The following is a 15925-nucleotide window of genomic DNA, read 5'->3' as shown; positions in this document are numbered from 1 at the left end:
CTACTTTCAAAAAAAACCCCAAAACTGAAACTACTTCATTATGTGACTTTATGCTTTTGAAATCTTTCAGCAACAGATGAACAAAACAGCTTCTACGGAAAAAGACCTCAAAGACACAGCAACGCCTTTCCTACTTTTACTTGTTAATTTTGCTGTTGTTGTTAAGCAACGCTGACCTGGAATTGGTGTGTATTTCTGTACTTTTTCACCAAGGAGACTTAAAAATCCACCTTTCTTTCATTTGACCTTTCAGCAAGATGCAACTTATTCATCTAAGTCCCCCTAAGCCCCAAAATGATACAACTATTTCAAGCGGTGTAAGTGAGCTTGCCAGCACCGGTGATAAACGAAATGTACCATGATGTTGCTCAGCTGCAAAACACATGGCAAGCGGCCAAAAAATTCTTTGAAAGAAAAATAAATCATGCCTTAGTTACCAAATGAAATCCCTTTTGTTAGTAAACAATGGTGAAAAGATGGGTCGTTATGCTAGCTGAAGGACAACAGCTGCTCAGAGATCTTTAGAGGGTAAAGTTAAGATCCACATAGGGGAAACAAGACAGTAAACTGAGTGGAAAAAAGGGTTAGCACTAATGCTTTTGACTAATCCACCCTCCAAGCTTTGCTAAACCGCTTCAGGAAGCAGCAGTTCTCACTCTATCCCAGTTTAGCTCATCACACGACTACCAACACTAAAATTCCAGCTCCTGGAGCAGCATTTGTGTGCCTCCATGCTTCCACTTTTCCTTTGGACTCCACGCTGCCTCAGCATCTCACCCAACTGTCCTGGGGCAGAAATGCCAAACCAACAGAGCCTGCGCTTCAGTTCCTCCTCTTGGCCACTTAAAACGCATCACAAAGCAAAGTTTCCTGAAGCAGTAGCTTTAGTCCAGAAGTGTTTTCATGCTGCTGTGTCAGCACGGGACAAATTTATGGCAATGTGCTATTCTGTTGCTCGGCTGAAGTCAATTTGCATTCACCCAGCCCAAGCGTCTCTGCCTTGTGCTTCCCAGCTCTGCAGCTCCCACGGGTTCGTGTGCACCTGACACCCTTAGTAAGCTCTACACAACGTTAATATTATACATTTCTCTTCAAAGGACTATGTAGCATTATCTAATTAGCTCGCACAACACTGAACGATACGCAATTCAAGCATTATTACTCCCATTTTATAGCTGAGAAAATATAAAAGTAACACATACGTGCCTTGGCAGCAAGCAATGTAGTCACTAGTTAGGATTCTTCCTGCCCGCAGATTGGCCTTTTGTTTATTTTTGCACTGAAAAAATTGAAGAGATGAACGGGTGCAGCAATCACATGTGCTTCAGGGGAAAAGGGCAACACGGTAGGGAGAGCCTTATTTCTCCTTTCTGATTATTGCTCCCGTATATGTAAGAAATACAACCCTTTCAGAGCTTCTAACAAGCCCTCCTCTATGGCAGCATCACCTCTCTGGACTACCTGATCGATCTCTCTTCGAGAGATTCTCAGCATGATATCTTATTCTATTTAAGAACAGAACACAAAAAGTTATACGAGCCTAAGTCACCAGCTTCAGATTGTGCTTATTACTTGATGAATACATATTTTAGAACACTTACAACCCTTCCCAGCACTGCACTGCCACCCAAAAGGAAACATTAGTCTGGGCCATGACCATCACTATTTATTTCATAAAGGCTGAGAATCTCTTTATTTTTCTAATTATTCTCACCAAACCACAAAGTTGCCCAATAACTGCTTTTAAAATGGGAAATTTCCCCAGCCTTTTATAGTTGCAGGGGCAGCTATTCCACACTCCCATCACTGATATTTGTTTTATGTGCCAGACAGTCTCAAATAATTGCAGGAGGGAGGGAGTGGGGAAATTGATACAACTCAGTGAAGGGCTTAACATGTAGGCTAGAATATTTGGATGCTAGTAAGATATTTGGTATCAGACAATGATATATATATATATGTGTGTACACAAATCAAAATCATCTTTCTTCCTGACCACTCTGCAAAAGCTTCTCATGTGAAACAATCAAGTTATAATATTTTTAATTATTTAGTTGGACAAAAATATATAGTAAGTACATAGATGAGGACAAATAAAGTTAATATTGAAATGCTGTTAGAAGACAAAGTACCAAACCTAAACTTAGTTTTTAAATAGATGCTTCAATCCCACTGATGGCAAAGCAAGAGGTTAAGCTGTGTGGAATTAAAGTTCCCAGTAGGAATGAAAGACAAACACTTCAGATCTCCCCACTCCACAACCATTTTAGCCTAGAGAGGTTTTCTAATCAGAGTTTCACAGTGAAGTTGGCCATATACATGTCCAGGGAAGAAGAAAGGAGTCAAGGAGGTGGGCACAAGCACCCCGGTACACACGTAGGATACGACCAGCTCTTGTGCTGGCAGCAACTCTGAAGATACTGGTGAAAACACAGCTCTCTGACAAGGTCCAGATAAGAGTACAAGGCAAGGGAAGATGTTTCAAAGCAAATCGAAGATCTGTAGGAGATGGTAAGTGGGGAGAAGACTATAAAACAGAACAGATGAAGCCTTGCCAGCCAACGTGAAAATGGTCTAATGTGAGACATCCGAGGTAAATTCTTCAGTCCAATTCTCCTTGCACTTCTGGTACAAGCATATACTGTTCTGCTGACACCTGGGAATCCAGCTCTTAATTATCATTCTAGTCATGACAGTTGCTGCTTCTGATTCTGCTTTACTTTAGGCAATATTACGTTTGGTTTTATGCCTCCTCATGCAGCAGGTCTTGATCCAGCAAACAGCTGAGTGCTCCTTGCGGTGCAGCATCTTCTCAGCATCTCTCAGCCAGAGTCGAGGGCACTCTCTTTTGTTTCTCCAGCAATACAGGGAGCGTATTTTAAAATTGACTGTACCCTATTCAAACGTACTTTAAGTGAAGGAAATGAAGCTGAACAGAATGTCCAGGAAGTCAACAATTCTCTTGAGTATAATCAAACTTACGTCGGTCTTTTTAGACTATTTCTCAGAGTGATCAGCAGTACAGTCTGCCATAGCTGTGCTGCACCTGTGCAATCCAGTTAAATAACACTGCATCACCTGAAAAGGAGTCAAAGTCCACATTGAACAGTGTTTGAAACTGATGGTTCTTGATTTTTTTTTTTAAATGTTACTGTGTGTATTTTGCATTTATTGACTACCTATATGAACAAAAAAAGCTGTTAAAATTACCTTCACTCCTCAATCACACAGTTGTTAAGATCAAAGATATTAATTTCTTATTTGAGGGCCAAGGTCAGATAGAATCTAAGCTCTACTTTATCTTAATCAAGGCATGAACACCACTCTCTCCTTCCAGGCAATCAAAGAATCAGCGCAAACAGACAAATACTCTCCTTGCAACAGCCTCTTCTTGACAAACAGTTGTGTATCGCAAATCACCGCTTGCTAAAGACATTTCTCAGAGTACTGGTTTTGTTCTTACTTGCAACAGTTCTCAGGAAAAAAACAGCAACAATAGTAAACGACGCGGTATTGCTTCAAAAAAACTGAGAAACATCTGTAACCTCTAGATGGGACCTTATTGCACAGTTATACCCACACAGGTGTATTTGGCAACTTTTACAACAACTTCACTGTAATTGGCTTCTCAAATGTACATCTACATCTTTACTTGAATACCAGCTCCACTCTGTTTGACATTCCTATGTGATTCTTCTGGTGTTTCCACTCTGGGTACAGAGACATGCCTGGTTTGTCTGAGGGCTTCTGGACACTGTTCTGTACTCGTTTTAAGAGTTTCTTGGAGTCAATTTAAAGGAAAGGAATTCCTCTTTCTGATTTTTTTTTGTCACTTTCCTCATGCATTAAAAAAAAAAAAACAAACAGACATTCCAGATACATGTTGTGCAGTAAGTACTTGCATTGAGGCCATGACTAGTTCAATTCCCAGGAAACTTCTTCATTCAAAATTACAGAAACCTTCTGCAAAGATTTAATCAGTCCTGAAAGTCCAACCTGTCATGTTTCCACACCAGGTCACAACCAGCCTGGGCTACGGGCAGCATTTCTGTCCTCTTGCCCGTGGCCAGCACAGATGCACTCCTGTACACAGGCACAAAACACACCAGCTTTAGTAATGCTTGAAGAAAAACATTCATAGGCTAGAATAGAGGACTGATTAACTATAGATCTTGCCTTTCCCCAAGCACACGGCTGCAATGACTAAGAGGAAGCAGAAAAACATCGCCCCCTCACACCCACAAACTCTGAACTATTCGGTTTGGTACATATGCTTTCAGAAAAATGCAAAAGGGGCAAGCAGCCTCTGTAAGCCAAGATATTTTGAGAGACATATCAACAAACTCAAACTGAGTTCACAGACATGAAGTACCATGAATTTTGAAACAGCAAGAATTGGGCTCAATGTAGGAAGGTGCCAAAAATTCAGTTAAGGGTTAAATTCCAGTACCTTGTGCGTGCCAGACAGGTTGAAAAAAGGGGTTATAATTTCCTTGTCTTTCACACCTTTACAGACTGTGGGTTTTATAAAGAAATCCATTTATGGCTTTAAAAACCTACCAAATAAAACTGTGATACATCACCTTAGTTCCTCAGCACACAGACTAAACTAAGATTAGTTGCATTAAAGATTACACTTGGCTACAAGCAAGCTAAACACTGAAGGTGTGGGAAGAACCAACAAGAGGAATTGCTGATTCCTTCTGATCAGTGTAGGAAAGAAACACTCCAGGAGAAAAACAAGCGTGGTAACAGGACTGATTACATCCTCTCCTGTAAAGAAGAGCATCTGCAGGAACAGACAGAAGTCTGGCAGAACAATTTTATAAAGCGAGAGATGAATTTACTGAGGGCTCTCGGTAGGAGCTGGGTGCCTCCTCCTTCCCCTCAAAAACACTCACAGATGTATCACGGTTTTGACAGATAATTACAAAAGGATGGACAAGTTTGGTGAAATTCAGTCACTAGTGCTTTTCCAGTTAGTAAACATGACAATCGCCACAGGCACCTTTACTCTAGAAGATTTCTTGTTGACAATCTTATCAACTAACACAATATCAAAGAGGGAGGGACTGCATCACTAGTAATAATAATTTAGACAATCAATCCAAACAGCCACCGGTGAAGAGCAGAGATGCACTGAGCAGTCTGCAAGCCCATCAGCTGTTCCCAGGACCAGGCACGGTTGTCATGGCTACCCCAGGGATGTGCAGAGGAGGGACCAGCATAAGGCTGAGCTCAAACTCCAGGCTGAGCTCTGGGCCGCCTTAGGCTTGCCTTGGGCGCTGCCCTGCAACAACAGGCAAACGGGGCTGCTACCACACATCTCCAGGTTCTCACAAATCCAGTCAATGCGTTTGTACTGCAGAACAATTTCAGAATAATTTTTTTCAATCCTTTCTGCTTTGTCCAGTAATCCAACCTTTCAGATCTTTACTTAAAGACTGGGCAAAAACCTCCTTAAGCAATGCTAGCTGGAGATGCAAAGTACTCTCACACCTGGAACACTGTGGTTTTAACCATAGAAAATCCCACAGAAGTAATGCGGCACTTCCATCAATTGCTGACTTTGTTCACCATCCTTTTCCTGCACGCCCTTCAGCCGCTCTCTCCCTCCAGCACACGGACTGACAGACAGTGTGATGTGAAACAAGGTAGAACCTGAGCTGGCTTAACCTGAGAAATAATTTCTTTTACATAACGAGTGCAAACAGGCAAAAAAATCTACATCCTACCAAGTGGCGTAAGGGTTTGCTTAGACAATCCACTGGGAAACGCTTACACCTAGAACCGAGACACACGAGAGTCTGCCTGAAGGTGATGGGAGGTAAATGAAAGTACCAGGTCTCAGAGCAACAGATATGCGATTCATGAGGTATTATTGCTTGTGGCCAGAAGAATATACCCAAGGAAATGGAAGAATAATTAGATGTCCATGAAATGTTTTAAGTTAGGGCTGTCACGGACAGTGCAAACAGTACATGGAGGTATCTACAAAGTACCTTGGTTACTAGAAGTAGCTTGGTTGTTGGAAGCAGTGAAAACCACATGAAATCTTACACAGCTCTTGGTACCAGGCAGGCACACAAATGCTATGACATCTTATATTTAGCCAGCAAGTCAACTCCTTCATATTACAGTACATATTTACATTTTCTGTGTTGCAAAAAATGTTTGTCCTTAGCTGATGTGAACATATGACCTTGTCAAACAGATTCTACAGATACATCTAGAATCATTAATCCCATTTGAATCTGTTTCAGAGATGTGCAATGACATCTATATTTCAACCTGCGCAAACGTTAGTAATAAAATTGTGGGATTTTATCATCATCTGTCAATTATGGAGTCACTGCCTTCTGGAGCAGGAAACCTTGAGGTCAATTTCATTAAAAAGCAGCACAGTAACAATATATCAAATACTGGGGTATTTAAACCTCTAGTATATAGAAACTAAAACAATGGAGAGTCATTCTATAAGTGTTTGGACCATACTAAAACCTTGCTCTCCAACACACAGCAATGCATGCCCCTCAGGATTCTATATTTCTGTTTTATCAATTGACCTCATAACAGCAGCAGCTACGAGAAAACCTGAAAGGAAAATGGTACACTGCAAACTTTCATATTGACAATTTCTACCATTAAATCCCAAATGTTTTTAAACTTTCATGGAGCTTGGCACTGAGTCACCAACCTGCTGAGGCAATTATGCAAGCCAAAGTTGTCTTAATTGAGCTTCCTCAAGCATAATCCCTCAGCTCCAATTAAAAAATAAAAAGAGATGCTGAGAAGCCATGTCCAAAATACTTAAATTTGAATAGCCTAAAGCAAACATCTAAATTCATGCCTAGACAATTATGAAAAGGTGGTCTTATTTCAAAGAGTATTACTGTAAGGCCTGTAATTGTGAGCCCCCATATACAATTTTTCTATTTGTTTTTTCTGTCTAGAAATAAAAAAAAACTCTTATAAATCCTTTGGCATTGTGACAGTTACAATGTTTCCCACAAAGTAAAAGCTACGAATAAGAAAACACAAATCAAACAAGCTCTACGAAGGATAAGACTTGAAGTATTATAGAATTTAGGACTTCTGAAGGTTCAAAATTGGGGATGTGCACATGTCTCTTCTAAGAAAGTCAAAAAAGCCCAACTGGGGTGAGTCTCAAGAGACTGAAATGCTATGCAGCATCTGCTTTTAACAGATCAAAAGGAGGGGTCTACCTGTTAAGTTCCATAAAAGCATCTCAACCAGGCATAGACCAATGGCTTTTTTTACATATCTTTATTTTAGTGAGGGTTGTCAGTCCTGTACGCCACTCCAAATGAGGTCGCTGTCAGTCGTATCGATCTCATGGTGAGGATGTTGACTTGGTTCCACTATGGCGGGAGGGACGAGGCCCAGACAGTGGAGCTGAGGTTGGGTCTTAGAGGCTCTTCAGAAATAATTCCAACAAGTTGCACTTTTGGATTTGTTTTCTTTTGAATGAAGAGGCCGGCGTAGTACTTCACTCACAGTGGAACCATCTAAGGAAGATATCCCAAATGACACAGTAGATTATTTCCTCTCCCTCAGATTTCCTTAGGGTTGTTTGGGAAAGGAGAGGGAGGCTGTGATCAGATCCTGTAACAGTCATTTTCTACCAGAAGCAGAGAGATGGCACACTGCAATCGGTTGTTTCAAATACAAGAACAACTTCTTGCCTGTTCTTGCGCACACTGTGAATTCCCTTACTTACAGTCAGTCACATTTCTGTTATTTTACTGTGAAATTCAGTTGATGAGCAAGCTCCCAGAAGCGAGCTCCCAACTATAATTTAATTAAAAGGGCAGTAGCGAAGTTTCACCATATGCAACTGCCAGATGCAATCATTGCAGTTTAAGTCTAAAGGCGACGTTACTCCCTGTACTGGAGCGTAGTTTTATAAGCGCCGAAAGCTGTCACTTATGTCACAGACATTGCCGTAATGCATTATGATATTACCGTTTCAGCAGAACCAAAAAATATTAATAATACATTTTGTGAAAGCATTTACAGCAAGCGAGTTCGGAACACGATGTTTCAAGTGCCATACACTTTTTCTTGCAACTCCATAAAGTCACTTGAGATATGTTACATTAAACTATATACTTTGCCTGGCATTATATTAATACAACATCTCACAGGCAATTTTGAACATCCAGAAGTTGGAGGACTGAAGGACACAACTAATTAGAGATAAACAAAAACAGAATAGGAGCCCTTCCCTATTCTGTTATTCACAGGAATATAGAATATTGCATCTAAAGTACCTTAAAATTGTGTCTCTTTGAAGGAGACTTGCTGAATGCATTTCAAAAACTCATGAAAGCTTTTAAGTGTCTTTAACAAAATGCAGTGAAGAATGATGATCCTTAAATCACCCAAAAATAACTAAATAGACAAGGTCTATATTGGCTGTGAGACAGCCTTTCAATAGTTCAAAGCAGGAGTTAATTTTTCAATACATTGTTCCGCTTCCTTCACAAGGACTTCAGAAGAAAAAAGATCAGGCTAAGGATATGACTATGTCAAGAAGATGACGTTAATTAAAATGTATCAGGATTTCAGAAAAGGAGTATATCACTTGATAAACTCAATGCAAGTGTGACGTACAAACCAGCTTGCTTTCCTAAAAACAATACTGACTTCAGACCTGCCACCAACCTTGAGCTCCATTCATATTTAGGTAATGTTGCTATTGCCCAAAGAGTTGTTACAGCGTTAACATTACTTAGAACTAGTTCCTTACAGCAGAGTCATAAGATATACAGATTGCTTAAAAAAAAAATAACTCCAATATTAAAAGTAGATGTTATCCTCTGATTAACTACAGACAGTAATTCATCCTTACAAGGATTGTTGTTTATAATGCAGTGTTTTGGTGAGTGTGCTGAGCCCAACCAGAGGCACGGCTGGTACAAAAGTCAAAATAAAAGCAGCTGGTAAAGCTGGTCTTGCACACCAATGTCAGAGACAAAAGGATGAGAAAGGAGAGGCACTCAGAGGGTGTTTACTTTTGAACCAGCAACATGGAGTCAGTGAAAAAGTTAATTTCATCAAAATCAGTAACTCTGAGATAAAAACATAGCTCATCTTCATAAGCTTCACCACTTCAAATATTACTCTAAGATAACATCATAACATCTGCTACAAAATAAACATCTTTTTTTTCTAAAAACTACAGAATAATCTGGATGCCAGATTCAGCTAGTAGCAGGATTTTTCACTCTGTATTTCACACAGTGGAAAACTCCAAAGGGAGGTGATCAGAATTTCTTTTTGATGTGATGCATGCTGATCACCGATATTCCCAAAGGAGTGAGAAGCACGGAAAGACCATGTGCAGAAGAAAATCCAACTTCTCCTTCCTCCTGCCCTAAGGCCAATTCCAATTCTTGCCTCTCAGGCTTCAGCATCACTGCCATCTGCTCTGCTAGTAGTCTTCATATGTTTTTAAATATTTTCATTTTTTCCCTTACCTTCATGATTTCTTCAGCTCCAGAATTCCAATTTTCTATTGCTTCCATTTGATAGTAGCTCTGCAAATATGTTTAAAGGGGAAAACAAAAAGAGGGAAGCACCAAGAGCATCTGCCTGATTACAGACACCAACACAAGCAACTGATCAGCTCACACAGTATCTGGACAGGAGGAAAAACCAGCTAGCGTGGCATAGAAGACAGAATTGCCACTAAAATCCTCACTTTTTTCTCCACATCCTCATTCAATTCCTTCCTCCCTCTCACTTTTTCCTAAGCATCCAGCTTAAGGAAAAAAAACAAAATACAAGGAAACAGTAGTAGCCTCATCCTGTTCAAAGTGGGTGAGCTGGCAGGGTATGAAGACGAGAAGCAAATTCAGTGCCCTGCGAGTGTGACTGAAATTGTTCAGAGAGAATACTTGGAACATCAACAGTTTCAAGGGATAAATGTTGGAAATGTAAAGAGAAAGGCAGAGCAGAATAAAACAGTCCCTGCTGTGCAAGTATCTTATCCACAACAGAAGATAGGCAACAACCAAAGAAATACAGTTTCTTCAGAGGCAAAAAACAAGGCTCATTTTACTTGGGGAAAAAAGTAAAAAAAAGAAAAGATGAATATTTTTGTTCTAATAGCTTTGTTTATCACGGCCTTGGAGAACTGTAGCAGTTGATATATCCCTCTTGGCTCAGCACATACAGAACAGCTCCGTTTAGAGTCCAGTTTTCAAGCTGTGTGTGGAATCCGGCCTCGGAGCACGGCTCTGCCATCACTGTTCAAGCCTCATTGCTTTGTGTTTATGGGAACTGCTGCTGTTCCAAGTATCCTCACGATGATGAGCCTTTTAAACAACACATGCAGGGAGCTGAATTTCTCTTAATCTTGCTTATTCTCCCACACAGAGAAGTTTGTATCGTGTTAGATCTGATTCTAAATGCTAAAGCAATTCACCTGAAGAAGAGCAATCGTGAAGTCAGCTTCTGTTGTTCACTGGCTCACATCTATACAAGTTCCCTGTAGCTACATAAACACCTCTATGGTATGTTTTACATAGGGTGTTTGGGTTTTGATTGGTAGCTTTTTTGTGGATTTCTTTTTTTAATTTTCAAGATATTTTTTAAATGGGTTTTTGTAATCCAAAAACTCCAAGAGCCTACAGAAAGTAATGAAGTCATTTCCAACCCTCAGTGTGAAAAAATGAGCCTTGAAAACTCATTGTCTCCCCCTCCCAAAAACCAGACTACCTGTTTTCCAGCAAGTCATAGGCGTTTCCCCTAGAATTTCCTACAGTAAGTTAATATTAATTCTACCTTTTGTTGAAGAGACTGCAGTACTACTCCCATTTTCTGTATTATGTGCTATGATTCATGTGCGTCTAATATTTCACATCTGTGGATAATATACACATTCTTAATAAAAATTAGGTTAATCTTTTTAATTAGCGTGGCTTTGAAGACTAAACCGGCTAACCTGAATTCTTGTGCCTGTATCCAAGATGCCAATTTTCAAGCTTTCCGCAGGTTCTGATAGTTATGTCTAAATTACATTGCTAAGTAGGCAAGGTGGACAGCTGTACCTCAACATAAGGAATTTAGACCCAGTTTGTACCAACCAGTTCCATTAACACAGCCACAGCAGAAAAGATATTTTAATTTTCAATCAATATATCTCAGCAGCTCATTAGCCAACCATTAACCAGAATGCATTGCCTCATACGGACCTCCTGGAGTTGGTGCAGCTGTATGTAAAGTGTTGCCCAAAGCATGCACATGATTTTTTAGTTATTCACCACAGAACAGTTATTCTATTGGAATCAAATACCTCCCAAAGTGCAAACGGGCAAAAGCTCATCTCTAATCACACAAGGAATCTGTTAATCCTTGAAGCAGCACACAGATCAGCTGTACCCCTTGTGGAAACCAGACTGCATAGCTTGGCCACGTCCATCTCATCAGCAGATAAAAGTATGAAATTATGCACCTAAAGTTCTTTTTAAGTTTATTTCTTATTTATTCAAAGCCATCCAAGGTGGAAAATACACAAAGGACAATACTGAGAGATTTGTTGTAAACTGCCCACAGGCAGGTGAAAACAGCTCCACCATACCAAGTGTCCAACCCTGTTTGACACTCCATGGCCTGGATCTCCGCAGGGCTTAAAGAGCACACAGGAATCAATGAGACATCAGCTCCGTGCTTCTTTTCATCAAAATATACAGAAAGCAACTGCAGCAAACATCACACCTTCAACAGGACAAGTCTTTCCTAGCTCTTGAAGTCCACAGCAACCAAGTCTATTAATAATAATAGACTAACAGTTCGTATTTTTTCCAGAATGCTAGACTAAAAAGCTAGACTTTAAATAGTCCAGTCTTTGCTGCATATGTAGGTGTAATATTCACTTGCTTAACACGGCTACAAAATATAATACTGTCAGACATGACCACACACTTGCCTACATGAGACTTAAACTTATGTCTCTATATAGCTGTAAATTAATAGCCTAACATTTGTTTTCCCATGATTCACAGGGTTTCAGGAATTGTTACAATGCACTAGGAGGGGCAATGAAAGGCCTAATAAAATAATGGATTAAGAAAACTCTCGGTACAGCAAGACTTGAAAATACACTTATCACAGCTGTAATTACAAGCCTGAATGGGCACAGCTGATCCCTAACCTCAAACTGCTTCCACTCCCATTCCCTCAGTCTGCATTAGGAAAAAAATCTTTACCATGGCCTTATTAAACAAATATTGCTTTGTACTTGTTTTAAAGGTTCTACTAGTTTAACCTGTTTATACAAAGAGTCAGACCATGATATGACAGTGCTAACTACCTCAAAGTCCTCAGATTGTTCAGATTTTTGTAGGTCTCGCCATTGTATTTTTGCTGAATTGTTTCAGGAAGGCAACCATAACCACATTCACCTGCTGTTTGACACTGGCAGCTCATCATTCCCTCTAACAATTGCTGAGGTTATTTCACTCAAGAATGAATACTAGAAACGTTTCCCTGTAATGTCCTGATCAAACTGTGGACATCTCAGATAGTGTATTTGGTTTATGATCTTGCTAATGAATTGTCAAAGAGGTCAAGCTGGTTAGTGTGAAATAAAAGCAGTGCTTTTCAACAAACAAGTATTTTCTACATCAAAGTTATTTTCTCCCATGCTTGACTGCGACATGAGTCCAGCTATGAATTATTTAAAGCAGGTGCTTATTTTTCAATCTGAATAACAACAATGCCAGTTGAGGTAGACAAGTCTGAAAGTAACATGGATTCAAAAGCTCAAATTTTGCCAGTTTGGTAATATTTTATTCCAGTTTCTTTGATATCAATCACTGAGAGAAAAAGAAAAAAAGGATTTAAAACACTATTCTGATTCTGTGCACATAGGGGATGAAACAAGAAGAGTCTCAAATTGTAGTAACAAAACATAAGGCTGGACTTTAACAATAGCATTTTGCCAGTAAATAAAACAAAGCTCTGGAACATGTTGCCTGGGAGGTGCATGAGGGCAAAGCAAGACAAAAAGACCATATAAACCTGCTCCTGATATGTGCTCTACACAGAATGAAACAACTGTGACGGGAAAACTAAGAAAGGTCCAGCTCACATAGTTTTGGTTCAATGATTTTGGAATTCTTTGGCCAAGCGGGCAATTAAGGTTCAAATCTCTCTTCTGCACCAGGTATGGAAACAGAAGTAGTCGCTGTTCTGCGAGTTTTACGGCTGCCATACAAACCCCATTAGGAACCAAGTTCTGTTCACTATGCATCTTTGCTCTTATTTAAAAGGCCTGAAAAAATTATCTTTTTTCCCTTGGCTTCAACTAATATTACAAAACTATTCTGGAGCTACTCAAAATTGTTCATGTTTAGCCATTCAGTCCATAGGGGGAAAAAAGTTAATTACAGAACCCAGTTACCCATTTAATTTTCCAAGGCTGAATCCCTGTATGTCCACAGAAAGCATTAATAAACACAGTTTATCTCTCTTTATAAAAGTTGTGATTACCATTTTTCAATAACTGGAGCTATCACCTATATGATACTTCTCATACCTTGAGAAATTGAACCAAAATGGCAAAGCCTGTTTGAATTTAGCTCAAACATCAGTTTCTTGTGAACACGTTCTCTTCTTCCTATATACAATGTCAAAATTCAGGGCTGGGTTTCTAGGAGCACAGCGTACCAGGGCTCCGCTGAGAACAAACAGGAGCAGCCAAGCACATGAGACAACAAACCTCTATTTTGGTGCCTAAATGAGAGGTAAATATTCTAGGTTAAAAAAACCCAAACAAACACATGCCTGGTTGGTTTAAGAATCATTACATCTTAAAGACTATATGTAGAAGTGGTTTATTTTGCATTTCAGTTACTGAACATGTTAGAAATATTTAAGAAGTTTCCTCTATGGAATAGAAAACAGCTCAGTGCTACGTATCTCTAGTACAAGACCCATTAAAATAAATTGACTTTAATTCTGTCATATTTTGCATATATGAAATCTGTACACATGCATTAAAACCTTTCATAAGTTCATAAAATTGTTTTTCTAATGAAAACTGTAAAGTCTATTTGAGGAGGAGTTCATAACCTTCCCATAACTGAATACAATGTACAAAGCTGAAAGACTCAAACTGAAGAGAAACATCTTTGGTCGCTGATACAGGAAGAATTTGAGAGACAGATCGGCAACAAAAGAAAATAACATTGGAACTACCTTAATCTGCAATAATACAAAAGCCATTGCCACTTGGTGTTTTTATCTCAGCAACCTGACTCCTTTTAACAGGTTATCGATATTTGGCTTCTGAACTGCTACCAAAACATCACCAAGCTGTCAGTTCCCACACAAATACTGACCAAGCTGCATCTTTGTTTTGAAGACAGACAAAATAATTATAAATTAGTATGTATTGCTGCAGACTAGCAGACCCTAATATTTCAATTATGAGTGAATGTGAAGAGATTCTTAACAAAGGAAACAAAAATTAGTACCACTTCTTGCCATACAGACATGATGGTAAAGGTATAATTTAACATAAAAGCAGACTTCATCAATTGTGTTCTAAATTATCTTCAAGTAGAAGTCTTCCACCAAACTATAGCATATCAAAGGCTGATGATATGTTAGTTTGATGCAGAAACATCTCATCAGGTAGTCAATCCCAACATAACAGACTATAAGAGGGTCTAAATTCCAACTTACACAGTAGGTATTAGCGCTTGCAATCCCTGTTTGCATTATCAGATACAATAACCATGATTTTTGAAAGGCATTTTTATCACATAAAGGCTTCTGCTAATATCACTATGCCAAGTCCTTTCACTAGAAACTTCCAAAACTTAAACAGTGGTTCATCCAGTATATGCACATAAGATGAGCCCAAGGTTGCCTTATGGTTTTAAGAACACAAATATTCACGTTTTTACTCAAAAAGAAGAAACAGATCATCTCAGGTGAACTGGTCTCAGAGGCCAGAGACCCAACACTACTCAGGCCTAGAAATATTCTAGAACAAATTTTAAAATGTACCAACAAGAAAAATAAGTTATTTCCCTAAGCGTTTCCATAGCTTGCATAAAGACATCAATTACCATAGCTTGTCTTCTAAATTAATGATTCACAGTGATGGATTATTCATGCAAGTCGGCCAGCTGAACATTATACTTTGACTCTGGGGAGAAAGTATAGCATGTCTTAATTAACTATATTTTGTGTAAGCCAGAAGATAGTGAGGAAAAATTTTACCTGGTTGACTACAGAAATAAAAAGTAAGAAAATAAAATTAGTTGTAATTTAAACATGAAAAAAAAATCTTCAGGAGTTACCATAATCCGTATTTAAAGTGAACTTGCAAGAGCACGTTGTCTCAAGCAAGCTCTGCAAAGTAGCTCCAAATTGGTGCTTTGTTGAATGAACTCACTTCACATCTACATCATTTAAGCATGAAAAAAGATGGAAATTTTATGTTAATTTGCTGTTTCCTGTCTATGCACAACCTTGAAAGACTTCAGAGATGGCACAGTTTCTTGTTTCTAAAGGATATCAAGTATTTTCACAGCCTTGATTGAAATTCAACTCAATATTGAGTTTTTCTATGAGTGAATGATACATTATTATCTCAAATATTTCCCAAATGAATGCTGTATTCTAATGGCCTCCTTGAACATACATAACATTTGTGTTATGTAAATCTAGTGATGATGTGTTACTTTGATCACGACAGTACAAAATACCTCTACAAACAATATCTAGGATTTGCAATTGTTAGCTCTTAAATGTTATTCAATCATTGTATTGAAAGATTTCGAAAATAAAAATGGGAAGTCTATGATAAATTTTACCATTTATCCTTAGACTAAGTAAAATGAATGATCTAATATCTCTAAAAAAATCTATACCAAGCTGCTCT

The 15925-nt window shown here is 38.9% G+C and overlaps 1 protein-coding gene across 1 annotated transcript in view; it reads right to left on the bottom strand.

Annotated features, from left to right (window-relative positions):
• Positions 1 to 15925, bottom strand: part of SERPINI1 (serpin family I member 1) — a 46795-nt gene that overhangs the window by 22895 nt on the left and 7975 nt on the right. The window lies entirely within an intron of this gene.

Source organism: Streptopelia decaocto (assembly GCF_964273445.1).
Source record: "Streptopelia decaocto genome assembly, chromosome: 6".
In the NCBI taxonomy this organism is placed as follows: Eukaryota; Metazoa; Chordata; class Aves; order Columbiformes; family Columbidae; genus Streptopelia; species Streptopelia decaocto.
Note: the sequence above shows the minus strand (reverse complement) of the source record. Positions and strands in the feature narration are given on the sequence as shown.